Below are 25,228 nucleotides of genomic sequence, written 5' to 3' on the forward strand. Positions count from 1 at the left end.
ACCATCAACTTTCCTTGTTCTCCAGCTTGCCAATCTTGGGACTTCTCAGCCTCCATAATTACATAAGCCAATTTCTCATAATAAAGCTCTCTCTCTCTCTCTCTCGCACACACACACACACACACACACACACACACACACTTCCTATTGTTTCTGTTTTTCTTGACAACTCTGACTAATGCAGACTTTGAGAAGAAATTATTATCAAAGGCTTAACAAAGAGTGAGCATTGTTAATAGGAGAAAGTTTAGAACACTCTCACTTGTGATGGACAAAATAGCTAATTGGATTTCTGGGCTGCATGTAAGATACAACTGGAGAGACAAACTGAAAGAAAATTTCAGTTTTCAACCAAAATTTAGATAAACTATAAGGCAGCCTGGACTTGCTGGGTTTAAAAGTAGAAGTGTTTACCTTCCTCAGTTGTTACCAGCAGAATAATCTCAAATTAGAAAAAATGCCTCAAGTCAAATATTAAATCACAGTTCTTTTCAGGTAAACATCCCAGGATTAAGATGAAATCAAGGGATTGGCTTTATGGCCCTTCAGTAAAAGCTTAGAAAGATTGGAAGTGATGCCTTATAAACCCTTTCAAAGAAACAAAGCCTTGTAAGGATCTTAAGAGCATCTCTGATTGGCCTCCTCTATTGAACAATATGGATTCTGAGAATCATAAGGGCCTTAGGTCCAGCAGCCTCACAAGAGGCCAAAATAGAAAAGAGTTTATCTCAAAGAGACTTTGGGTATTACTTTTTTCTAACAAACTGGATTATAAGTTGATACACAGGAAACCCATACAATGTTTAAAAATATTGGTCAACTTGGATTGGATAGAGTCAGTACAAAATGAAAGAAGCCTTTGGACTTGCCACCAGTTTGAGCACAAAGCAATATTAAGAGGGCATCTTATTTGAAATGCAAGCCATATCTTATTTTAAAAAATAAAACATTAAACAGTGGAACCAAGAATGTCAGAAAACTGTTTGGGGGAAATAAAAGTAGATCCTAGTTGAAGAACTAGCAACAAGTGCCCAGGTGGATTTCAGAATTGCTATGGACATGTAACTGCTGTATGTCTCTAATTTTTCCTTCTTTTTGAACAGGAGAAGCTATGGTGGTCATCTAACAGGGCAAGTGTGTAGAGGACAAATAAGTTGTCTCTTTATTTTAGAGGTCATCAGATTGAAAGCAATTATACTAGAACTGTACCCAAGAAAACTTATCTGCAGCTGGAAAATTTAGACATAAAGGTCCTAGACTTGTGTTTGATGACAAAATGAGGTGATACTTTAGAGGTCTCGGCAAAGGATAAAATAGTATTTTGTACCCTAGAATACAAAAGAAGAAATATAAATAACTGTGGCCACAAGGCAAACTATGGTGATTTTAAAGCAAGGGCCTAAAATTATTTGACCCAACTTCCATCAAAAAGTGGAATCTATATCCACTCCCTTTGCATCTGGGTAGTTATGTGAGCAATTGTTTTAACCAATAGGCTACTGCCTCAGTGACGTCTGGTGATTTCTGAGGCTAGGTTATCAAAACGCATTGCAACTTCTGATTTGTTTGCTGTAAAACTCACATGTAGAACAATGAGTCCAATGTTAGAAGCCTGACTTCTCTAAAGTGCCATGATGTGGAGAAGCAAAATCACGGGAGTAGGTCACATGGATGTTTTCTGGTTGGCAGTCTTATTCTTCTAAACATCTCAAATCACGTGTCTGACATCTGAGTCAATGAGGTTTCAGATTTCTATGCAGTGCATTTCAGTCACCAGTCACCGTAGAGTAACAGACTTGGAATTATAGCCAAACACAGTTAAGCATCACACTGTGCACTGTTCAAATTTCTGACCCACTGAATTCATGGGCGTTAAAAAATAGTTCTGTTAAGTCATTAAGTTCTGGGGCAATTTATTACACAGAAATAGCAACTGAAATACCATTTCATAGAACAGTTGTGAGTTATGATGAAAAGTATATAAAACAGTGCTAACTCAACACATACATCATGTGTTCAATAATTATTAGCTAGAACAATAGTGATTATTATAAATATATAAAATATATAATAATTGTTATTAATATTAGTGTCAGGATTAGAGAAAAGCCACTTTTTACTGTCATAATGCATTAGTTTACCAAGTCAGTCAGGAAAATTATCTGTAAATGCTGTTTGCCAAGAATGTATAAGCATAAATTCAAGAAGAGAAGAAAACCTGATCAGTAGCTACATTCAGGACTGTTATAACCAGGATTTCCACAGCTTAAGGCACCTGGGGGGAAATGACCACCTCCCTTGTTGACATCAAACAAAGGGACAGTGACTGTTTCCTCTTAGCCATCACCTAAGTGTTAACCAGTCCATATACATAAGCCCCTCAATGATAATATTTTGTTATCCTAATTCAAATTCAGTTAAGAGGCTTTTTCTTAGGCCATTTCTATTCTCCAAAAGTCATTTTGTGGATGTTACAAGCATTGATATTTCCAAAGATTATCAAAACAAAACAAAAAAACTTCACAGAACAATTCATGTAGAAATGAATCAGGTCAAGACCTCAGATAAATGTTGTTAGTACAATAATTTAATGAAGTCATCATTGTGCAGTTGAAGAACATTTTAAGTGCTTTTCAGCATAATGCTATTTTAAGAGAAGTTTTGATGTGATTTAGAAAAATGAAAAAAGTTACCATTTCTCTAAGCACTCAGATATTCACAAAATAATCCTATAAATATAAACTTTCAACAAACTTTTTCATTCATTATTATTAATTATTTTAGCTTTTCATAGCGTGGCCTGTTCTTTATAAAACCTAACAACCAGTAAAATAAAAGGCAATCAGGAGCATTACTACCATAAAAGTGAACAAGTAAAAATAGTTACCAAAATAACAAATATTTAAAATATTCAAAAGCCCATGAAATGTTGAAAAAATTAGCATAAAAGTTAGCATGTATTTCGCTATAAATTCTTGATTCCAGAAAATTCGTTGCTCAGCAATTCTGAGATTGACACCAAATCAGCAAAGAAAAGCCATAAGGTTAGATTTCACTTATCTAAGGCAAACAAACATGGTCTGTTTAAGTAGAGGTCAGGCCATTGGCAAACTTCAAATACCAATGTGTTAGTCTTTTTATTATCATTAATTTTATCATCATTACTATAAATGGCACAATCTATGGAGTCATGCAACCTTAAATATTTTCTCATCACAATAGGAGGTATTAATTAATGAGCCATATTCACTGAGAATAATAAAATACGTTGAGGAAAACTACAGTCAACATAGGGAATTGACTCCTTTAGCACTTTTATTTATCAAGCACTTAATGGTGTTTATTTTATCCCAGTAAATCTTAGAACCTTGGAGATATTAACTCATTTGAAGTCTCATAACTTTATGAGGTAGTTCTCATACTTGTCATTATTTTATATATGAGGAAACTGAGGCACAGAGATGGAAAGTAACCTGAGTTTCCACAGCTGCAAAGCATCATAGCCCAAATTTGAACCCAGTCAGTCTTCTTCCAGATACGTGCTTTTAACCACCTTACTCTGTTGCCAATTGAAATAGTCATATAACATATAAGTGATTCCTGGGGATTTTTTGTTGTATTTTTTACTTCTCTTTTGTTGTTGTTGTTGTTTTTGTTTTATTCTTAGAGACAAGATCCCTCTCTGTCACCCAGGCTGGAGTACAGTGGCTCACTGCAGCCTCCAACTCCTGGCTCAAGCAAGCCTCCAATCTCAAGCTCCCAAGTAGCTAGGACTGCAGGCATGTTCCACCATGCATGGATAATTTTTGTTTTGAATATTTTATATAGACAGGGTATCATTATGTTGCCGGCGATGCTGGTCTTGAACTCATGGCCTCAAGTGATCCTCACATCTTAGCCTCCAAAAATGCTGGGATTTGGGGCTCTTTAATTCTAAAGCATGAAGTTCTCTTATAATTTCACGGGGCCACAAACAGAATGCTTGAGTCAGATAGTAAAACTAACAGCCACAGATGAATCCTTCACTGTATAATCAGCTAAGTGTATGCAGAAATCACTTCTTCCAAAAGCTAAATGAACTGTAGTAGTAGTTTCACATAGTAAATGGTAATATAGAAAGTAGTTTTAAGTTAAAATGAAACAGATTGCTGTATTGGAAGTTTTAAAGGTTTGTAAAATTTGCAATGACAAATTTCTAACATTTATAAGTTTTGATAATTAATTTTGAATAAAATTGGAAAGTAAAACTGTGCTATAGATCTAAGTCTGTACATGTTAAACATAACAACTTTCAGCCACTAAGCATTCATAGGCATAGACCACTGTATGGAGCTCGCTTAGAAATCAACCTATTTAGGTTTACAGGTAAGGATAATTACTATAGAATCTGACCATGTGTGAAACTGTATAGCTGGTGCCTCACTTCAATGTTTTACTCTGTATCTCACACATGAGCTTCATTATCTGTTTCCTGCAGCATTGTGCATCCAGTGGTTTCCAGGTGCCAGAATTGTTTTTTTTTTCCTAAGAAACTCCCTTTTATTCATATTGGCATCAAAAGTACAAATCCTAAAGAATGCACCATGTTGCTTTGTAGCAGAAAATGTGCAACCTTTGGTTGAGTGAAAGTAAGTCCACATCATTTGCCTGCTTCACTTTCGTTATCCAGATTTGCACAATTTGATGAATGGGATAGTCAAGGTGAAAGATGACAGGCTGGAAGCCAAAAGTCAGACACCCAGCACCTAGAAGCACTTTGTCCTTTTCTTCAGTCTCCTTTTCACTCCTTTAAGAGCAGAATCCTATCACCAGTTCTACCCCCATGTCATGCCTCTTTCAATTATTTAACAGGGTCGCAGAGACAAGGAAGAGAATGAGAATCGAATAGATGTCATTTCTCATCCTCACCTGGAGGTTATGAAGGCTGCTGCAAGTGGCTCAGGGTGATATTCCTGGGAATGAGCTGGGGGGAAAGCAATGCTGTCAGTCTGTGACCCTCCCCCTTCAGCAGTACCTCAAATTGAGGGATTCTAAATCCATGCTGGCATTGTCAGTGCTCCCTTTGTGCTACAAAGAATTGAGTTAAATGTTGGCTAATCAGCGAGTTTTAAAAATCCTGATTAATAAAACATGCAGAGTTACACCTGCTCCTCCAATGCTCCAAGACTCTTCCACATGAAGTTTTTGTTCAACAATCTTTCAAACACAATGACCACATGGAGTCTCATTAAATCAGTAAAAATTCATAATACAAAAATTTTGAAGTTCTACACCAGGGAGGAGTTTCAACAATCTACCTGCCTAATTGAGGCCACAATTTAAAAAATACTGACCAGGGTGTGACGGCAATTACCAATTGTTTTCATTTAATAGTCTATAAAATGTGTTATTCAGTCTTATTAATGCAATTATCCACAACATCTGTTTTAAACAAGAAAAATTAATGTGAATTATGCTAATTTCATTGCTGAAAGCAAATAATAATATGGAAATTTCCTGATTTTCATTATATAAAATTATTTTCACACTATTAGCATACTCAGTGGAATTCACTCTAAGCACATGGGACTCTAATACTCAATTTAGACTCAAGAGAGTAGTTGGAAAGTGCTTTTCTGAGGAAATGAAAAAGAGAATTAGCCTTTCTACCCCTTGGCATTCACCCTGTAGTGTCAGATTCACACCTGCTAAAAATGCATTTCATTTGGTTAATACAGAGCATTAACCTGTATGCTCTGGGTAAATGTGCTCTCAGCACAGGCTATTCAAAAATTAATGTTTGTGATTGCTGTACCCAGATCCCAGCTATTTCCCATCTCATAAGCCAGTTGCTGCACAGGTAACATAGCAGGAAACTATTGCAACTGCCCTTTGGCAAAATATCATTCAGAGTCCTTAATGTTGTAAGTGACGTAACATTCTACCAAAAATATAGCTTAAACAATAAAGGACATATATCAAATCACTTCATTGGAAAATTGTTTGGTTTTTAACAAGGATTGGTTTTAAAGAAGGACTGATCCACTAGCCCAAACAATATTACCCAGAGTCTATTTTTTTTCTCTCTCTATGTTCTGCCTATTTCCAAGTAAACTTCAGCATTGGGAGCATCTGTGGTCCCTTTGAAGCTCCAACCTTTTCCCTCAGTATATCTCACATGTCCTTATACAAGCCACCCATTAGGAGAAAGCAAGTTTACTTCAGAAGTCTTCAGGACAAAAAGGTGTCTCTTCCCAAAAACCATTTTAAAGGTTCAGTGTGTGCCATTGATTCGATGGAATCAAGTATCCATTCCTGAACCAGTTACCAAGACAGAGTATTGTGATACACGGATTATTTTAAGCCAGTGAAGGTCCATGCCAAATCACATGACTGAGAATGGGGAGGGTTGGTTCTCTGAACACTGTTATCAGAAGCAAACATGGATGACGCACAGTAATCACCACAGATGTCCATTAGAGGTGAGTCCTCACTACTCAGGCCTATCCTGCCTGAGACAAATATGCATTTGAAGACAAACATGGCCTTTGTGTGCCAAAGTGAAGCATGGCCACATGATCATTTTCAAGGGATAATAGAAGAAAATAAAATCTTATTTTCAAAATGAGGTCTAGTTAAAATGTACTTTTTTCTCAAAGAGACAAACTTGAAAGGCTGAGTTATCTACTCAAGGTTAAGAGGCCTTGATGAAGCCAGGATTCTATTTCAAATATTCTGAATTTTGTCCCAGTATCCTCTCTACTAAATTACTTTGATCATTATTATTTATTTTTTCCATATTTTCTGAATTTGAATAAAATGAATTCTAGTCATATTTTATAATAGCACCCAATGTATATTCCATCTGATCTTATGAATCATGGGCAGACACTGTAACAAAAAGAAAACAAAACTCCCCCCACTTAGAGGTTAGCAGGTTTGGGGGTTACATTAACTCTTTGGGGATAATAATTCGGTGTCTGAAAAAAAGGTTGCTAAATGAACTGGTAATAGAAAGAGCAGTAGACTGGTAGTCAATGGCCTGCATTTTTGTCCCAAATTCACCACTAACTAGTTGTGTGACATTGGCAAACTCTTTATTCTCTATGGACTTCAATGATGGGTTGTAAATTAAAATGAATAATTTTTAAGGAAGTTTCTGATTCTGGGATCCTTTGTTTCTACCAACTTTGCTTAAGTAATGTGAAAAGGTTAAGTTGTCTTAACTGTAAAGAAAAAATGTAAGACTTGAGCCCAGAGTAGCTGAATACTAATCTCAGCTCTGGCCCTGAGACTAAATATGTTTTTTTAACTTTTTAATTTTTTTACTAAAAATTTTTACTAAAAATTTTTTTTAGTAAATTTTACTAAAAATTACTAAAAATTTACTAAATTTTTACTAAAAATTTATTTTACTAATAAATAAATCAGTAACTTGTCCATTATGTTCAAAATGAAAAATATATATCACAAAAAGCCATATTTTTTCCAGGTTACTGGAATCTCTACCAAAAGAGATTCCCCAGTAACAGATCTCTAGCTACTTTGAAAAACAAGAGATGGCCCATGAGCTATCATTGGAAAGGCAAGTAGAAGATCTTAAAAGGGATATCTCAGGAAGAAAAACTAAATATTCTTTTTGGAAAAAAATGTAAAAACTGAGGTAGAGAAATATTACAAAATAATGGCAGCAGTAAAGAAAATGTACATATAAGCAAAGGGGTTTGGTTTTTGTTTTCCTCCTAAATCTTTCTAAAGCATGATAGCCATGTGTGGTCAGCTTGAGAGTGAGAAGGATCAGAAGCAAATAACTCATGTTTTGTTTTTCCCTCTTAAGTCCCTCCCATCATCTAAGGTATAGACTTAGTGTGTTGTGAAAGAATATAGCAGCATGCAGCGCAGGTGCCAGAAACAGCCTTGGCCCCATCCATGCTGTATCTCTACACTTACCACTCATAGACACATTTGCTTACAAATCCCAGGGAAGTATAAGGAATATGTGCTAGAGGTTGACTAAATACTGGAATTTATACAATTATTAGAATTTCCAGATCTAGAGTAGGAATTCAAGCTACACCTACAGGGCTAAGAATTTGATTAATAAAATTCACCGCCCTTGTAAGAGACAGATGTCTTTTAGACCCAAAACTCGAATGTGAATTAATCACAGCATAGTAAGTGGTGTTTACATATCTAAAAAAGAAGAATGAATTAATGGAAGCAAATGTTCTATTTAGAAAAGTAGGCAAATAAGATATAAAGAGGCTAAACTGTCAGATTCTGACATTCAACCAGAAAAGAAAAAGAAATCTGGAACTATGAACCATTTTGAAGAGGTATCTTCTCCCAAAGCTTTCCCGAGAATGTGGTTTTCCCAAGGTGTAGGTGAACCTAATTAGTAATTTCTAATTACTAATTACTAATTTCCTTCCAGAACCCTCCTGGAGCTAAAACTCAAACATTCCATCACATATATACAGTCTCCAAGTGTAAATTAATTATTTTGACTACTGTATTATGCTAAATTTTCTGTAGCTTCATAATGGACCAATATCTACTCACTTCATAAGAAGTGAAGTTGTTGTAGTAACCACTGGTTGTGCTAATAACATCTTCTGCCAGGACTGCAAGTCTAAGGCACTTCATTTTAATTGCCTAATCAATCTCCAGAGTTGGTGCCTCTGAAAGATAAACCTACATCCCTTCTCTAACCCTTAATATCAACTGTATTCAAACTGGACATAATATATTATTCTGTGTTTTGTACTTCCAGGGTTATTAACCAAATAGAGATGATTATAATATTATGGCATACAAAATATGTCAAAATATATTTTCATTATAAAGCTAGAGATAGGAGTTATTTTTTAAAATCTTAAAATATAAAAGATCTATGCTGTTAAAAAATCAACAAAAGAATTTTTAGAAATATTTTCTTGATATCCTTAACAGGATGGATCTTCTGTATTTTAACTATGATTGACAGTTTTCTAATTTTTTTCTTCATATGGCTTAAGAAATCTGATATCAAGTTAATACATTAGTTAAGAGTCACTAAATTTTGAATGAAGTTAAATTACATTAAATTCAAATGAGTTTTTAATTTAATTAACTAATTTAAATTAATTACAACTAAATTCTTAATTCTGAAATTAGATCATTTTCCCAATGCACATAGGCATGCTTTGGATAACTTTAGGACAAGCAAGAACATTAAGGAAACTTCAAGAAAGGATGTTTCTCATTTGCTCATCAGGAAATGTCCATATATGTACAAGATGTTTTACTTTTCTTTAGAAAGCATCGCCACTTGAAATTACAGAAATCATTGATTCTTCTTGCTGTCCAAAACACAGATGTATGCTGTTTAATTTATCCACCTTAAAGGCATTTACAATTCTTTTAGACTATTTAGTTAGCTTATCAAAACAAGTTATTCAGCGGCCTACAAGATTGACTAATATGTTTTAAACATACTTTTAAAATAAAACTTTTAACTACATCCTATAGAAAACCAAGAAGCATTTGAAACATTATAAGTGCTTCCCTTTCTGATATTCAGAACTGTATCTCTTTTTAGAAATTATACGAAGGCTCAGAGTTTCCTTTCCTTTTCTCCTAATTAACCTCTTCTTTTTTTTTTTTTTTTTTTTTTGAGATGGAGTGTCCCGCTCTGTCGCCCAGGCTGGAGTGCAGTGGCGCGATCTCGGCTCACTGCAAGTTCCGCCTCCCAGGTTCACGCCATTCTCCTGCCTCAGCCTCTGGAGTAGCTGGGCCTACAGGCGCCCGCCACCACGCCCGGCTAATTTTCTGTATTTTTAGTAGAGACGGGGTTTCACCGAGTTAGACCAGGATGGTCTCAATCTCCTGACCTTGTGATCCGCCCGCCTCGGCCTCCCAAAGTGCTGGGATTACAGGCGTGAGCCACGGCGCCCAGCCAACTTCTTCTTTCTTTAAGAGTGCCCACTAACTCCCATTGTGACACATTAGAGTGTTTTTTGACCCTGAAAGAAACAAAGCTATACATGTTTTAATAATTCAAGATATTTGTGAAGATGTTTAAAGATGTGGATTAATACCCATATCTTGATAACAATTGTGGCTAATTTTACTTGACAAAGAATAATTTCATTATTATTTCTAACATGAATAAAAAACATTTGTTTGCTCTTAAAAAATTATATAAGCCATCTCAATTTATCTAATTCATGCCAAGTAGACATCTACAGAAAGAGATTTCTGGCGAAGACCTGGAATTGACACAATGTTGTTTTCTTTTCCAAATATTACTCAGATGCTGATCATTCCAGATACCAAACAAATTTGCCACCCAATATGTTCACATAAAGTTTTCTTCAACATTATCTTAAATTTATCCAGAAATTTATACTGTGAGTAAGCAATGTATAACTTTTATGAATCTTGCTTTTGGCATTTCTATACCTATTTGCAGAATTGATCAGTGTACCCCACCTTCCCCACCTAACACCAACAAACTTAAGAGAAACCTGTTTCATATTCTAATAATCACATTTCCAAGTCAAAGGAAACAGACACTCTAGAGAATGTGCCTGAGCATTCTGGGCTGCTGAAGTTTCTTTACAAAGATTTTTAATTCTCAGAAATTCCAGAAATATTTGATGTGTTTATGATGAGGCAATTACTAATGTAAAAGTATCTCTTGCACTAACTTAGAGAAATCTCCCAAAGTTATCTACAAATTCTAGCCACATCAAGAACTCATTGCCATTCAATGACATTTTCAAAATCAGTTCAAATAAAGTAGAAAGAGGCTGCAAATATATTTTCTCATTTGAAGATGTACTCAAATTTATTAGTCTTTTCCTTTCAAACACTCCTTGACACTCCACTCCCATTTCCTTTATTTTATTTGCTTTATTTTTTGTTTGCTGCTCCCTCTGTCTCCAGCAGCTATTCTTGAGGGAAAAAAAAAGGTTAACATGTAGAACTGGAGGTAGACAAAGCCCATCTCCTACAAAGCTAAGGACACCTGAGGACTAGAAAATAGTTATGTTAAAGAGACAAGAGGATTACAGTTTCTGGCATTCTATCTCAAGCTCCCTTTTAGGGGAACACGACAACATTTATGATATTTCCACTCAATATCCTTGACTGTGTTGAGTTCAATCCCTTTCTTAAAAACCTTTGAAATAAGTTTCCAGCGTATGATCTTTCAAGCAGTTTAACTTAGAACAACTGCCGCTAAATTTCCCTACAAAATAAAGGCTCAACGTAAGAAGTTGAAAATTATAACCTGTGTGAAGTTTCAAAGAAAGCTTTTTGTCATGAGGAACAAAATATAAATGTACAGATATCAAACAACAGTCATACACAACCATGCACTGCCAACGAATGAAGTGCAAATAGATCCTATGAGGCTCTAATTCATGTTATGTATTCAGTGTCATAACTGGCTTCTCTGTCCCTTTGTTAAGACAGTTATATTCAAATATCCTAGTTTAATGGGCAGTGAACAAAATCAGCCAGCATCACCAGTTCCACTATGTGAAAATGTACCACAGCAATGTCCAGAGCCAACCCAGAACAGCCGGTTGTAACCCACAAGCCATAAAAGTCAAAAGTGACTCCATAGATTGTTTAGAAAAAGAGGCAAAAGTTTCCATCTGTCAAGTAGGAAGTGTCCCTATGGATTTGGCTCCTCTCTTCATTCACAAAATAGAGGTGAAGTTTAATATGTCCCTGCCAGTTATAAGTAATTCTCTTCCAATCTACTGTTACACACTGACAGCTGGGATCCAGCTGCTCTGAAGCCCTTGCCATGTCCCACGGTGCAGAGAGCAGTGTTGGCAACAGTGGCTTGGCTCTCTGATTTTATTAAATTAAACCTCCTCTTACCTCGACTTCCTTGTTCTTCTCTTTGTTTCTGCCCATTGAATTTCTCCCATTGCTGGCAGTCTCCCGTGCTGGGATTACGGAAATCTGGTGGAGGGGCATATTGGCAGGGCTGCAGGTGGCCAATCCCCGATTGGATGCCTTATCTCTTCACTCGCCCTGAGTAGCCCACCTGCACAATTGTTCATATCCTTGCTTTGCCAAGCTCAGGTCTAAACAAAGAGGGGGAAAATAGTGTTTGAGACACTGTGCAGCAGAGGCCAGAGTCTTCTGGTCAAAATGTTAAACACATTGAAAGGGGAGTTAAAAGAAATGCAAGAACAAATAATCCAGGGAGTACTGCATTCTCCGAAGGACGATTTACTGCAAGTCATAATTGAACTGCTTTGTCACTGGAGCACCCCCTCTCCCCTAAGAGCATTGTGGGAGACAATTCAATTTCTATGGTACCTAATAACTGTCATGGAAACCAAGGAAACCTAGGTCTCACAGGCCCTTATTAGCAACTGCTTCCTTTAATGGCACAGACTCCCACATTTGCAGCGGCTGCCGCTTTGCTTTTGTTTCTCCTGATTCCCCAGGAGTCCACTAAGCACCCAGAGACACTGCATCTTGCTGACTACGTAAATAAGCAGACGGCTGAAAAGCTTAGTGTCCTATTTGGAGCCAAATCTCTTCCTTGAGAAGCGCGGCTAGCTGTAGATGCGTCCTTCATGCATCTACAATAATCTGCTTAGGTCAAAGGATCTGCCTTGAAGTGAAGAGCATCACATGAGATCGAATGAGGTGTTGAGAGAGAGAGAGAGAGAGAGAGAGAGAGAGAGAGAGAGAGAGAGAGAGAGAAGAGAAGAGAAGAGAGACCTGGAGCAATTGCAGATGTCTTTTTCTGGATGGTTGTAAAGAGAGTTAACCATTCAGTGCACCTTTCTTACTAAAACATCAGCAACAGGAGTCAGAAGGCATCAGTTAGTCTGAAGCATAGAGCTCTGTACTACTCATTTCAGCTTTATTGCAACTTCTGTGCTCCCCGAAATATATGTTTGAATTAGTAGCAGCTTCTCCTTGCTTTTCCATAAAGGAAACAGACTTTACTATTACTGTCCTCTCAAAAGTTATACAATTTGGAAGAAGTAAATGGTTAATCAGAACTTCTGCTTTTTAAATTTAAAAAAAAATTCCTTTTAAAACATTCTACTCTCTCAGTGAAGTAAATTCTTAAATTACATTAACTTTGTAAAAATAACTTTCCCGCATGATTATTCCCTTTTTCAGGGTGTTTGGCACTCTGTCTTTAAAAGGACAGAATTTTCTTTTCTCATTTTGAGACGTACATTGTATATTTTCTGCATATTGTGAATAGATCAGATCTCCCACTGTTTTTTGTGTTTGTTCACCCCAAATGAAGCATAATTCAGAAAGTTCCTCGTTTTTATATACTCAAGTACTGCTTATAAGTTAGAATTTTTCCCTAATCACAGAGATCTTCAAAGTGATTTCTAGTTGCAATTCATCTCTACCTGTCTTTGTATTATACAGCAATAATATCATTTCCATTATGACATTACAATTTGTTTAAACTCAGGATAGAGATAAAATGTGAAAAAAGATCTGTACTGCTGTTGGCAATAAAGCCAAAAACAATATATGTAAAGACTGAATTAACATCTTCAATTTAAATATTCACACTGAAATAAACATTTCAATGTATTTACAACTTTGGTCCAAATATGTTTTCATTTCAACCTAAATTAGCCACCTGCCCATGGTTCTAACCCCTACCATCCATCAAGATCAGCTAGGGAGATTTTATAATGCATAGATCCCTAATAGACACATTTTCAGGAGGGCTGCAGTGGAGACAAGAAGGGTACAGTTCTGAAGTGGACAGTTAAAAAAAAAATTACAGATGTTTCTGATACAAACCAATTCTGAGAACCATTCCAGTGCATCACGAAAATAACCTCAGCACAATAAGCTCATTAAAGTTCATATAGAGACAAATCTCTTGCTTAAAATAGTTTTAAAAAATAGGTGCCTCAAACCTGGCATTTATTCATCATCATACTTAAGCTTACAGAATGTATTTGTGACATACAGGAGCTTTAATGAAAGGACTAAAAAGCCAGCCTTTGCCAAAAACGCCATGTCTACAGTTAAAACTAATAATTCTTAAATTTTCTGTAGCTTAATGTTCACATCTGTGACCTGTGTGAGAAGTTCCTTAACTTAATAATTTTTAATCCCTCTATCTAGAAGGACTGTCTTAATTAGGAGAATGCTGGAAATAGAAGTCTGTAAATCTAACAGTGTGTGACAAATACTAAAATGTAAATTATGAAACTCTTTAGAAAAGTAATATTGTCAGTGTTTACGTCCATGAAATGTCCTCTGAAAAGCCAAGGCAGCTTTCCAGATAAATTCAGACTTCAGTAGTTTTGCTTAAAATATTCATTAAAGTTATAGGAAAGAAGATTTTTAGCTTGAATTAACTAAATGGCTGTCTTAATCCTTTACCTCATTATGCATATGAGGTTATCCTTTGTTTGCTATGAGATTTTTCAGAAATCAGATTTTAATTTTGAGTTAATTTGATTTATGTGGTTGAGTTATTTCAATTAGCTTTCTTTTATCCTAAAATTTAAAATATAAATTGAATTTCTGGAAAAGTGAATTTATTTCTTAGAGTATTTTACATGGTAAACAAGAAGAGGTTTGTTATATCTTTTTAAGCAAATGTTTTAGCAATAACTTAAGAAAAATTAATAATCAGTCTGTTTAATAAATATTTATCTAACATTGTATTAGGTATTGCCACAAATTGAACTTTTAAAATTTTCCAACTGTATCGGGGGAAAAACATGCTTTTAATACTTTGTACATTCTAATACTTCGCTGCCTTGGAACGCTGAATACACATCAGCTAATATCAATGTCTTGCACTTACCTAATACCTTTCCTCAAGCAGCTTCCATAGTGCTCTGCCAACTAGAAGCAATCAGAAGTCTCTGGGGTGACTCATTATGTAACAAACTCAAACTAAGAAAATTGTTGTGGAATGCATTTCTCCTATGGGAGCATAGTTCATCTTGTATAGTAATTAAATCCTGTGGAGTCACAAGGAGCAATGGACCCAGCAACTGAGCACTGACAGACACTGGCCAGAATAATCGTGGATACAGGAATCATTCAGCTCATCTGCATCTACATATGTGATCACATTATGTGATCCAGATTTTTAAACTTGATTTTTGTGGAAACCATGGACTATAATTACTGTTGAAATCATCCTGGAACATTCACTCTTCACTGACTACTTTTTCCATATACATGTCTAAATTGTATTTGTTTTGCTTCTACATTCTGGCTTCCAGCCCTCGGCTCTGGGTACAGGTTCCTCATTCCCACCTCTGGCTCCAAAATTTGGCATTTTTACATATTAACTCTAATACTCAGACCTCAGTTTTCCCCCAAGAGATTCTGATTGGTGCTGTTCCTTATTCTCAGTGGCCTAGGTTGTCTCTAGTTTAAAAGGTAAACAAAGAAAAATATGCATCTCTGGTAGCATAAGACCAGCTTGATCTTTGTCAGCTGCAAAAAAAAAAAAAAAAAAAAAAGGCCTCTAAAGCATTTCTTTTGATCGCAATTAATCAAGAAAGGAAACCCAGTGTTGGGCCAAGACAAGGAACCAAGTAAACATCTGCTAACACATTAAATGGATAGACTGAAAATTCAATTCGATAAACATTTGTTAAGCATCTTCTGTGTTTTCTGAACCATGCTAGGAATTAATGGGCAGCAGGTAATGTATAAAATTATGTAGCACAATATCTGTAATCAAAGAGTTCGTTGTATCATTAGGGAAATAAGATTTAAGGAGGTAAGTCAATTGAAAAAATATGTGGCATATGGCAATTAATATCTGAAAGATAATATAGAATAATGAAAGTAAATATCAAAGAAGCTTTGAGCAACAATAAATAATATTAGATCTAAATACATAAAGAAAGTCTTAAGGACGAATTGAGGCCTCTGTTGTGCTTGGTAGACATAAGGTGATTAAATCATTTCAAGGCATAGAGATGGTGTGAGATTGGCATATGAGAGTTCAGGATGCTATTTTAAATAACATAGAAAATTTGTTTAAGATTATTAATTGGTTTAGGCCATATATAGTTATTAGGATCACCACTTGAAAGGAGAGAGGAAGGAAACCAGACCCCAGACCTGGCAGAAAGAAAAATCCTATGAGCAAAATAAAATTTTATTAATTATAAAATATAAAATTACATTAATTATAAAATATAAAATTATATTTTATATTTATATTTATAAAATTATAAATGCATTGATACAAGACAGAGAAGTAATAAAGATAAGAACCTTAAGTTATTTCTGAAAATAGAAACAAGGTACACTGAGTTGGAAAAAGAATATTTCACTACAAATCCCTGGTGAAAGGGAGGAAACCTGGATTGAATGGTTTTCAAAGTGTCATTGCAAAGAATGTCAAATGGCCACCGTCAAAGATTACTGGGAAGAACATATGGATAAGTTATCATGGCACAAAGAATTTATGTTATCTTGTAAAGGAGACGGAGAAGGAACTTGAATTTAAAGGTATTGTTACTGGGGAAATTATGAAGCATACACTTATGTATTAATTGGAGAGTTAGGGAACAACCCACGCTAGCAAAACAAGCTTAGTGGAAATAATGAGAGGGAGTATAAAACAGAAAAATAACATTTCTGGTTATGTGTTTATAAAAAAATCTACAATGTAATAAAGCATTTCTAAAATGCTGGTATGTTTATGGGTTTTGTCTGATTATTGGAATCCAATTGTGACTATACTTAGTATGTGCAAGTATCTTCTGTAATTACAACAACATCTTTTTAATGTAAGTATTCTGTCTCTGAAGACCTTTCAGAAGCGACTGAATGATCAGCCTTCAATACCAAATACAATATAATGTATCAGATGAACTCTTAAGATCTTTGATTCTATTGTCTTGAAATTATTTTTCCTAATTTTGGCCACATATATTTTCTGAAGTTGATGCAGATTACAACATAGCCAAGACATTCATTTCAGTCTGTTGGAGAATCAATAGCAATCACCACAATCACATAATATGTGTGATAATTACAGCATGCCCTGAAGAGTCAGTTATACTAGTTTATATGATTTATATTATGCTCATGACAAAAGAACATCACCACAAACTGAGTCTGTCAAATAACACTATGGGACTGATCTTTGCTCCTTTCTAATTTGTTGAGAGACTAAAAAGAATCATTTTATTAAATCCTCTTTTAAAAAGGGTAACATGTTAGAAGTAATCAAAATATCTAAGGAACGTACATGGGTATTAATAATTAGCTTGTGAATATAATTTAGGATTAAATAAAATCAAATTTCTATATTCTATTTTACTTTGTTGAAAAGACATATGGAATGAAAATTTTATTTAAAAACAAGATTTATTTTGGCAAATAAAGTTAGACTCAGTCTTACTCTCCAAGTAAATAAATGTACAAGCTAATCTTTGTTAATGTTCTCTGTAGCTTTCAAAATATTAGTAAATCTAGCTGAACAAGGAGCAAAATAGAAAAAACTGTTTCGGAGGGCCAATATGTATTTCTTCACTTATCTTCAGAAAATGTAAAGCAGTCATCCCAAAAGAGGGAAATGGAATCATGGCGGAAGGTCTTTAATTACTGCTTGCCTCAGAATTGGGTCAGAACCTGTCCACTCTTATCGCTGAAGAATGATAGAGAAAAAGTGTGTGTGTGTGTGTGTGTGTGTGCGTGTGTGTGTGTGTGTGTGAGAGAGAGAGAGAGTGTGGTGGGGAGGAAGCATTCTCACACAGGGCTGTAAGGCTCCTTCCCCTTCCATATTCTGAAACTTCACTGTCAGTATCTCTGGGGTCCTCAGAAACCCTGGTATTCTCAAGCCTAGTGGCACAGTTTCCTAAGCCATTTCATGAGGAGATATACCTAATGCTAAATGACAAGTTAATGGGTGCAGCACACCAACATGGTACATGTATACATATGTAACAAACCTGCACGTTGTGCACATGCACCCTAAAACTTAAAGTGTAATAATAATAACATTTTTTTAAAAAAAGAAAGAAGTAGTAGTTTCCTCTTATAAGTGTCAAAATTCTGACTTAATGCATCAGAGAATTAAAAACTAAATTTAACAAAGTGTTTCCTGTATGATATTAAGGTTCAAGCAAAGGAGTCCTGGATCTAACATTCCTAATCAAGCACACATACACATACACACACACACACACACACACACACACAGAAAACAAATGGCATTATTTTGGATTCCTAAAGTTTGTCTAGATGTAGAGATACATGTATCTGCTCAAATATTATTTTTATGCCTTGTAATGAAATATCTTACTAGTTTTTCAAGGAAAAACACCCTGAAAGTGTGATTTTCTATTTTACACAGAAGACTTCTGTGACCAAATGTGTAGGTTTTTTTCCCCACATACCAAACAAACAAGCAATTCTGCATCAGACACCAGCTGGGTGTCACCCAAATTCAGTTCTACCTGGAGATAGTATCAGATCCCACAGGTTCAGGGCTCAGTCTCACCAGACTGTCCCCCAACCTTCAGACACCAGTCACAAGTCCAGACTTCTGGAACTTCTGACTTCAAATTGGGGTTCCCACAACCCCCTCCTTAGGTTCAATGAGTTTGCTAGAGAGGCTCACAGAACTCAGGGAAATATTCAGGTGTATGGGTTTATTACAGAGGATACAGATGAACAGATGCGTAGAGCAAAACATGTGAGAAAGGGTGCCAAGTTTACATGTATCCCCCACCCAGGAACCTCCACATGTTCAGCCATCCATAAGTTCTCTGTATCCAGTCCTTCTGGGTTTTTATGATATGATTGATTAAACCATTGGCTGATGTAATCAATTTAACTTTCACCCTCTCCCTCCTCCTTGGAGGAGGGGTTGGGCTAAAAGTTCCAACCGTCTGCAATCCTGCCTGGTCTCTCTGAGTGACCAGCCTTCATCCTGAAGCTACACAGGGGCTGCCAGCCATCAGTCAACTCATTAGTATGCAAAAAAGACATCACTTTGGCAATTCTAAGGATTTTAGGAGTTGTATGCTAGGAAAGGGGTCAAAGACCAAATATGTATTTCACAATATCACACGTCTTTATTCAGTTTAAGGGGAAAATGGCATCATGGAATTTTATATTTTAAAGGCAAATTATAAAGCACCCTACCATTTGACGACCAGTTTAAGTCCTGGGAAACTGAGTGTTTTGACATCATTGAAGGCTAGTAGATGGCAGAAACAATGTAGAAAAATCTCCTGATCCAGAGACCCCTGTTCTTTCATCAATTTCTGACCCAATTTGATGAGTATAAAGCATAGGTATGTTTTAAGTAAAAACCAAAAACCAACAATCTAATAAGTACATTTATTTACATGTTATTTATTTACTTTTTACTACTGGGAATAGTTCTGAAAAGAATATATTTTATAATATAATTCTGAATTACATGCGTAGCCTCTTTGGAAACTATATTTTACTAAGTTTTTTATATCTGAAAGATCCAATTATTTATTACTCAAGGAATAGTTAAGTTTGAGGGCTGGCTGTTTTCCATCATATTTTTATTCTCGTGGTCCACTGATTATGAAAAATCGCAGGTATAATTAATCTAACATTAGTAATGTTATTGTTTTTTGAAATAAATGATACTTATGACAAATAATTTTTATAATATAATTAGTAACATGGAAAGTGCTAGAAGAAATAATGGGTCAAAGTTCAGAAAGTCAATATATATTCTTCTTTCTATATCTGGTAGATTTTAATAACGAAAGAACTATTACTATAAAATTATAATTTGTATTTTCTGCTGCTGAATATGCTATATTCCTAAAGTTCCCAATCAGCAGACTTATGAAATTTGGTTAAAATAATTGTCCTGGTAACTACGTATGGGCATAGCCAATATGTCATTTTTTGTGTTCTTGGAAGAAAAAAGATATAATTAGTTGACTATATAAATATTGATTTTCATTAGTTGTTTATAGATATGCATTCATATATTTTTAGCCAAGTCTGATTCAACCTAAAAACGGCATCAACCTTCCCCACCAATTCCTACAGAATCCCCTATAGATATTATCTTCAATTTAGAATGGTCTTATTAGGTCTACATATATCTATGGTATTTCACCCAGAACTCTTCTCAGTCAAATGTAAAAGTTATTAGAGTATTTGTTAAATTGGGAAATCTAACAAACATACATGCACACAGGGAGAACACCATGTGAAGACTGGAGTTACTCTCCCACAAACCAAGGAACTACCAGAAGCTGGGTCCTAAAAGATGCTTCCCTAGTGCTTTCAGAGTGAGCATGGCTATATCAACACTTTGATCTGGACTTCTAGCCTCCAGAACCATGACAATATATTTCTATTGTTTAAGCCATGCAGTTTTTGGTACTTTGTTACAGCAGTCTTAGGAAACTAAAACACTTCCATAGACAGGTCCATTGATTCATTGTTATTGTTAACCCTCTGCATAACACTCAGATGATAGCAATGGGCATCAAATCCAAGAGAAACAGCCAAGATAGGAAGAGAAGACAGAGGATGATGCAGTGAGGGCCAAGAGCAGAGAAAAGCAAAGCCTCAGAGTAGGCTGAGAATGAAGAATATGTACCAGTGTTTGCATTTTATAAGTGTTACCCTACATGTTGGTTACAGGGGGCTTGAAGGAGCTGTTTGAGGCTAAAAAACAGTATGGGAGCAGGTGGTAAATGATCAAAGGCAAATGGTAATCCAGGTGTATTTTGAAACACTAGAACATATATTTCCTAAGTCTTGAACATAGTCCAACAGTTAGAGGTCCATCTGAGTCAGTATAAGAAAGATAATTATGACAATTTGAGCTCTGTAAAAATAAACAAGGGCTACTCTCGTAGTACCAAACTGTAATGTTCAAGTGGGAGATATACAACTACTTACTGGGACAATTAATAAATTAATTCAAAAATATTTTTAAAGGCTGGGTTCAATAATTTCTGAAGTACCCTTTAATTTGGGGTTTCTGTGACATTAGATACTGTGTTTATTATTTGTACATAGGTTGTTTCTTGTAAAGAAATGGTTCCTTATATAGAGAAACCTTGTATAGTAATATATTTTGCTAAAGAGCACTCCATATGAATAGACAAGGAGTATGCTGCTGTTGATGGTTTACCATAAAGAAAAGCAGAAACACTGAAGAAAAAGGTAAAGGAGATAATAGTTGTTCAATCTTATCAAAGAAGACTTAAATAATCAGCTTGTGGAAAAAAAAGTAAGATATAATGGTCTAGCTATTGACTATTTGATTTTCCATTACACATTTGTTATCTATAATTTAAAGTAATTGCCTTAAATACACACACACACACACACACATACATGTAGATTCTACATGCAAAATGTCTAAAAAAAGATATAAGTTAACAAAAGAGATTCTTAATATAGGTACTAAAAATTATTTTATTACCCTAAGAAAATTTCACAGAGAAAAAAAACATTCAATAAAAAGGCGAGAGGGCATAAAATAAATTATAAAATATAATAAAATATTTGAAAATAAGCTATTGAATATTTAAAAGTACCATTACAACTACTCTATAAGAATAAATCAGAAGATTTATTAGATATTATATCATTTTTATAGACTATTCTCTATCTATACTAGGCCTCTGAAGTCTCATACATTAGAGCATTGTAACAGTCATTCAGATTTTTAAAAACTTTAAACAATATTAATAATCATATAGATCTTTCAACACTCTAAAGCAGTAAAGTTCTGGTGTTTTCCTATTATTTTATATAAATAGCATTAATACTCATGTTAATTAATATTAACACAGGAGTACTATGTTAATATTTTGATTAAATAAATGAGATAATGGCTGTTGAGCTAATTAGCATATTCATTACCTCATACACTTATTTGTTGTAAGGAAAATTAAAATCTACTCTCAGCAATTTTCAAGAATACAACATATTGTTATTAACTATAGTCACCATCGTGTACAAAATAGATATCTTCTATCTAACTAAAATTTTATATCCTTTGACCAACATCTCCATAACTTTACCCTCCTATCCTCGGTAACCATCATTCTACTCTGCTTCTATGAGTTCAACTTTGTTAGATTTCACATACAAGTGAGATTATGCATCATTTATCTTAATGTTCTCCAGCTTCATCTGTGATGTTGCAAATGACAGGAATTTTTTCTACTTTTAAAGGCTGAATCATCATTCTATTGTCTGTATTTACCACATTTTCTTTATTCATCCACTGATGGACACTTAGGTTGATTCTATATCTTAACTATTGTGAATAGTGCTGTAATAAACATGGAAGTGCAGATATCTCTTAGACATAGTGATTTCATTTCCTTTGGATATATAGCAAATAGATTGCTAGATCATATGGTAGTTACAGTTTTCAATTTTTAAGGACCATCCATTCTGTTTTTCCTAGGACTGCACTAATTTACATTTCCAGTAGCAGTATACAAGGGTTCCCTTTCCTGTACATCTTCTCCAACATGTATATTCCTTCATCTTTTTGGTAATTATCATTCTAAAAGATGTGAGGTGATCCCTCATTAGCCATTACCCAATGTATATATATTTCAAAACATGTTGTAGTTTATAAATAGATATTATTTTGGTTAAAAAAAACCGACAAAAAATGAAAATAATGCATGTAAACTCCTTGGTACATGGCTTGTCAAAGAAAAAGTACTAATTAATAGTTAACCACTCATATTTGAAGATTAAAGTTACCTAATAAAGGCTTTAATCATTTTAAAAGTACTTAGTTTGCAAAAAAGATGGATATTAAATATTTTTAAAATAACAATTGAGTATATTTCTTGACACTCTACTTAAGAGTATTCAAACACACAGTAAAACTGAGTATCTTTTATGTAAAGAGAATTATTTCCACTAGTTGATTAAATATAAAGATGCTTATCAAACAGCACTTTTCAAAAAATAAGAGTTATAAAAAAGCCATATACCTCACATCAAAACTGTAGTTTAAAGGACGCAATTTTTCATAATTGGAGTGTTACAGTATCATTATAAATTTGAATTACTGTATTGAAGAAAATAATAATGGCAACATTAATTGCTATTTATTAAGCCAACTCATATCTGCCAAATAATGTATTAAGCATTCTACATATATATGTACATATAAATATACATATATATATATAAAATTTAATTTGTTCCCCAACACAATCTTCCTAGGCATGATTATTATCTCCATTTAACAGAGAAGGAAACTAACTCGCCCAAGGTCCCACATATAGTTAATGACTGATTTATATAAGATTACATTTAACTCTGTCTGATACCAAAAAACTTAATAACAACATGTTAATAAAAAGTTCTGATGTACAGAATGCAGATCAAATATGATATTAATTGTGTGAGGTGATAATCAGATTGATCATGGATCCCTGATCACACTGCCCTTGAAATCCATGCCGCAAAGCCAAGCAGGCAATGCATGTGGTATTATTAGAATGTCCTTCTGGTTTTGATAATAATAACACTCAGATCAAGGCACTCTATAGTAATGTTTTTGCTTTCATGGAATTGGGCAAAACGAGTATACCTATCATAAGTTTCTATACTACTTGGCCATTTTCCCAAGAATAAGTTGTCAATAGAGTACTAATAGGTCAAAAATATAAAACATTAACTTTGAAATAATTGAAAAAATAAATGAAACATAGATATGCTAAATAATACTTTAGGCTATATTATGATTTATTGAAATGAAAAGATAAGTGTTCAGCAAGACATTATTTCTTGAAAGTCTTAACAGACGGCAGTTGCCAGGGATGCCAGAAAACAAAATTAATTCACTACCCTCAAATCTTTGTAGGTTTTGGATGGAAAATTCAATAAAATATTCAGTAAATTCAAATATATGAGAAAAGAGAAAGATTTAGAGAAAGAGAAAGAACAAGAGAGAGACTGAGAAACTGCAAGCTTTAAGATACTTAAAAAGAATAAGCTGGATTATTTGGGTTAGAACATTTGCTGATACAATTACTGAGTTAGATAGAATGTAATTTTTTTAAGTCACTGTGGAGGTTACATTAAAGAAGAAGGAACACTTGAGCAGAGAACTAAGAAGTACTTATTCCATACAGTGGAAAATAGCTATACTTGGTTTGAAAATAAAATAAATTCTGTACTATGACTTTATTGGGAATATTTTACATAATTTTAAATTTGACAGCTTTTCTTTCATAGAAAAACAACCACCTAATAAAATGTTTACTATTAGATGGAATAGAAACAATAGAAACAATGATTAGTGTTGTTTCTAATAAAGCAATGAAAACATAGACCTCTGTTTAGAATTTTTAAATTATCGGTTATGTTTAGTTAGTCATTAAGAAGGGCTGCAATTATCCAATGATCATTTTGCTAACAGTAGCTACTATTAGCAAATGAATAAGAAATTTTTAAAAAGTGACGGACATTTAGACAATATTAAAATTATTATATAAAGCTTTCTACTTCAGAACAGATAATTTAATGTGGCCACAGTCATATTATCCAATAGTCTATTTTTCCTTTTTAAGAAGAGGTTAATATATAAATTACCCTTGAAATTAATTCGAAAACCATTTGCTGTTAGTGTCTGTAGGGGAATAATTACTAGAAAAATACTTAGTAACTTCACTTGTGGCCTATATATCAATAATTTAAAAGCATGTGGTTAGATTAGATAAGTGTAAAGCACATAGATACATCATGATTCCTACTAGGCACTCAAAACTGTTAGGTTACAAACACCTAGGAACAGAATGGAAATCATAAAATCAGGTAATAATACAAGAGACAAGATAAATAGCACAGGAAAGGAAGCAGTAGGAGGTTAAAAATGAAGGTTGGGAGACTTGTTCCTCTATTGTTTTCAGGCTTTTTTCACACTGTATGCAACTGTAGCTATAAACTACTATAAAACTAGACAAATTATATGAAACAAATGGTTTTAGGCACTGGACAACAGGCAGCACAGACACATGATTCCTGAAAGGGGGAAATAAGAAGGTAATTCCTACAATTTTCCAGCTTTCTGCCTGGAGGCAATTACTTGACTTGTTGTAGAGAAGGAGTCAAAAAGCAGTGCCTGGTTGTCTGTTTCATTAAGGAGATAAAGATGAAGGTGGAGAGTAATAGAGATGGATGGAATTTACAACAGCAAAGAACCAGAGAGAAACGAGCTATAAAGAGAAAGCTCCTAAAATCCATATAACTGTCCCCTTGAGTCTTT

The 25,228-nt window shown here is 34.5% G+C and overlaps 1 protein-coding gene across 7 annotated transcripts in view; it reads right to left on the reverse strand.

The window, feature by feature from the left end:
- The window catches only part of MARCHF1 (membrane associated ring-CH-type finger 1), an 852,478-nt gene that overhangs the window by 456,554 nt on the left and 370,696 nt on the right, over positions 1-25,228 (reverse strand). For 2 of the 7 annotated variants that reach the window (XM_055111979.2, XM_063603973.1), the window contains exon 1: positions 11,857-11,995. The exons of 4 other annotated variants lie outside the window; for them this stretch is intronic. The gene's annotated coding sequence lies outside the window, so the exon portion shown is untranslated. Of the gene's footprint in view, positions 1-11,856; positions 11,996-25,228 lie in introns of those variants that run through there. One more of the 7 variants, XM_055111980.2, reaches the window with a different exon arrangement.

The sequence above is a fragment of the Pan paniscus genome, chromosome 3 (assembly GCF_029289425.2).
Source record: "Pan paniscus chromosome 3, NHGRI_mPanPan1-v2.0_pri, whole genome shotgun sequence".
In the NCBI taxonomy this organism is placed as follows: domain Eukaryota; kingdom Metazoa; phylum Chordata; class Mammalia; order Primates; family Hominidae; genus Pan; species Pan paniscus.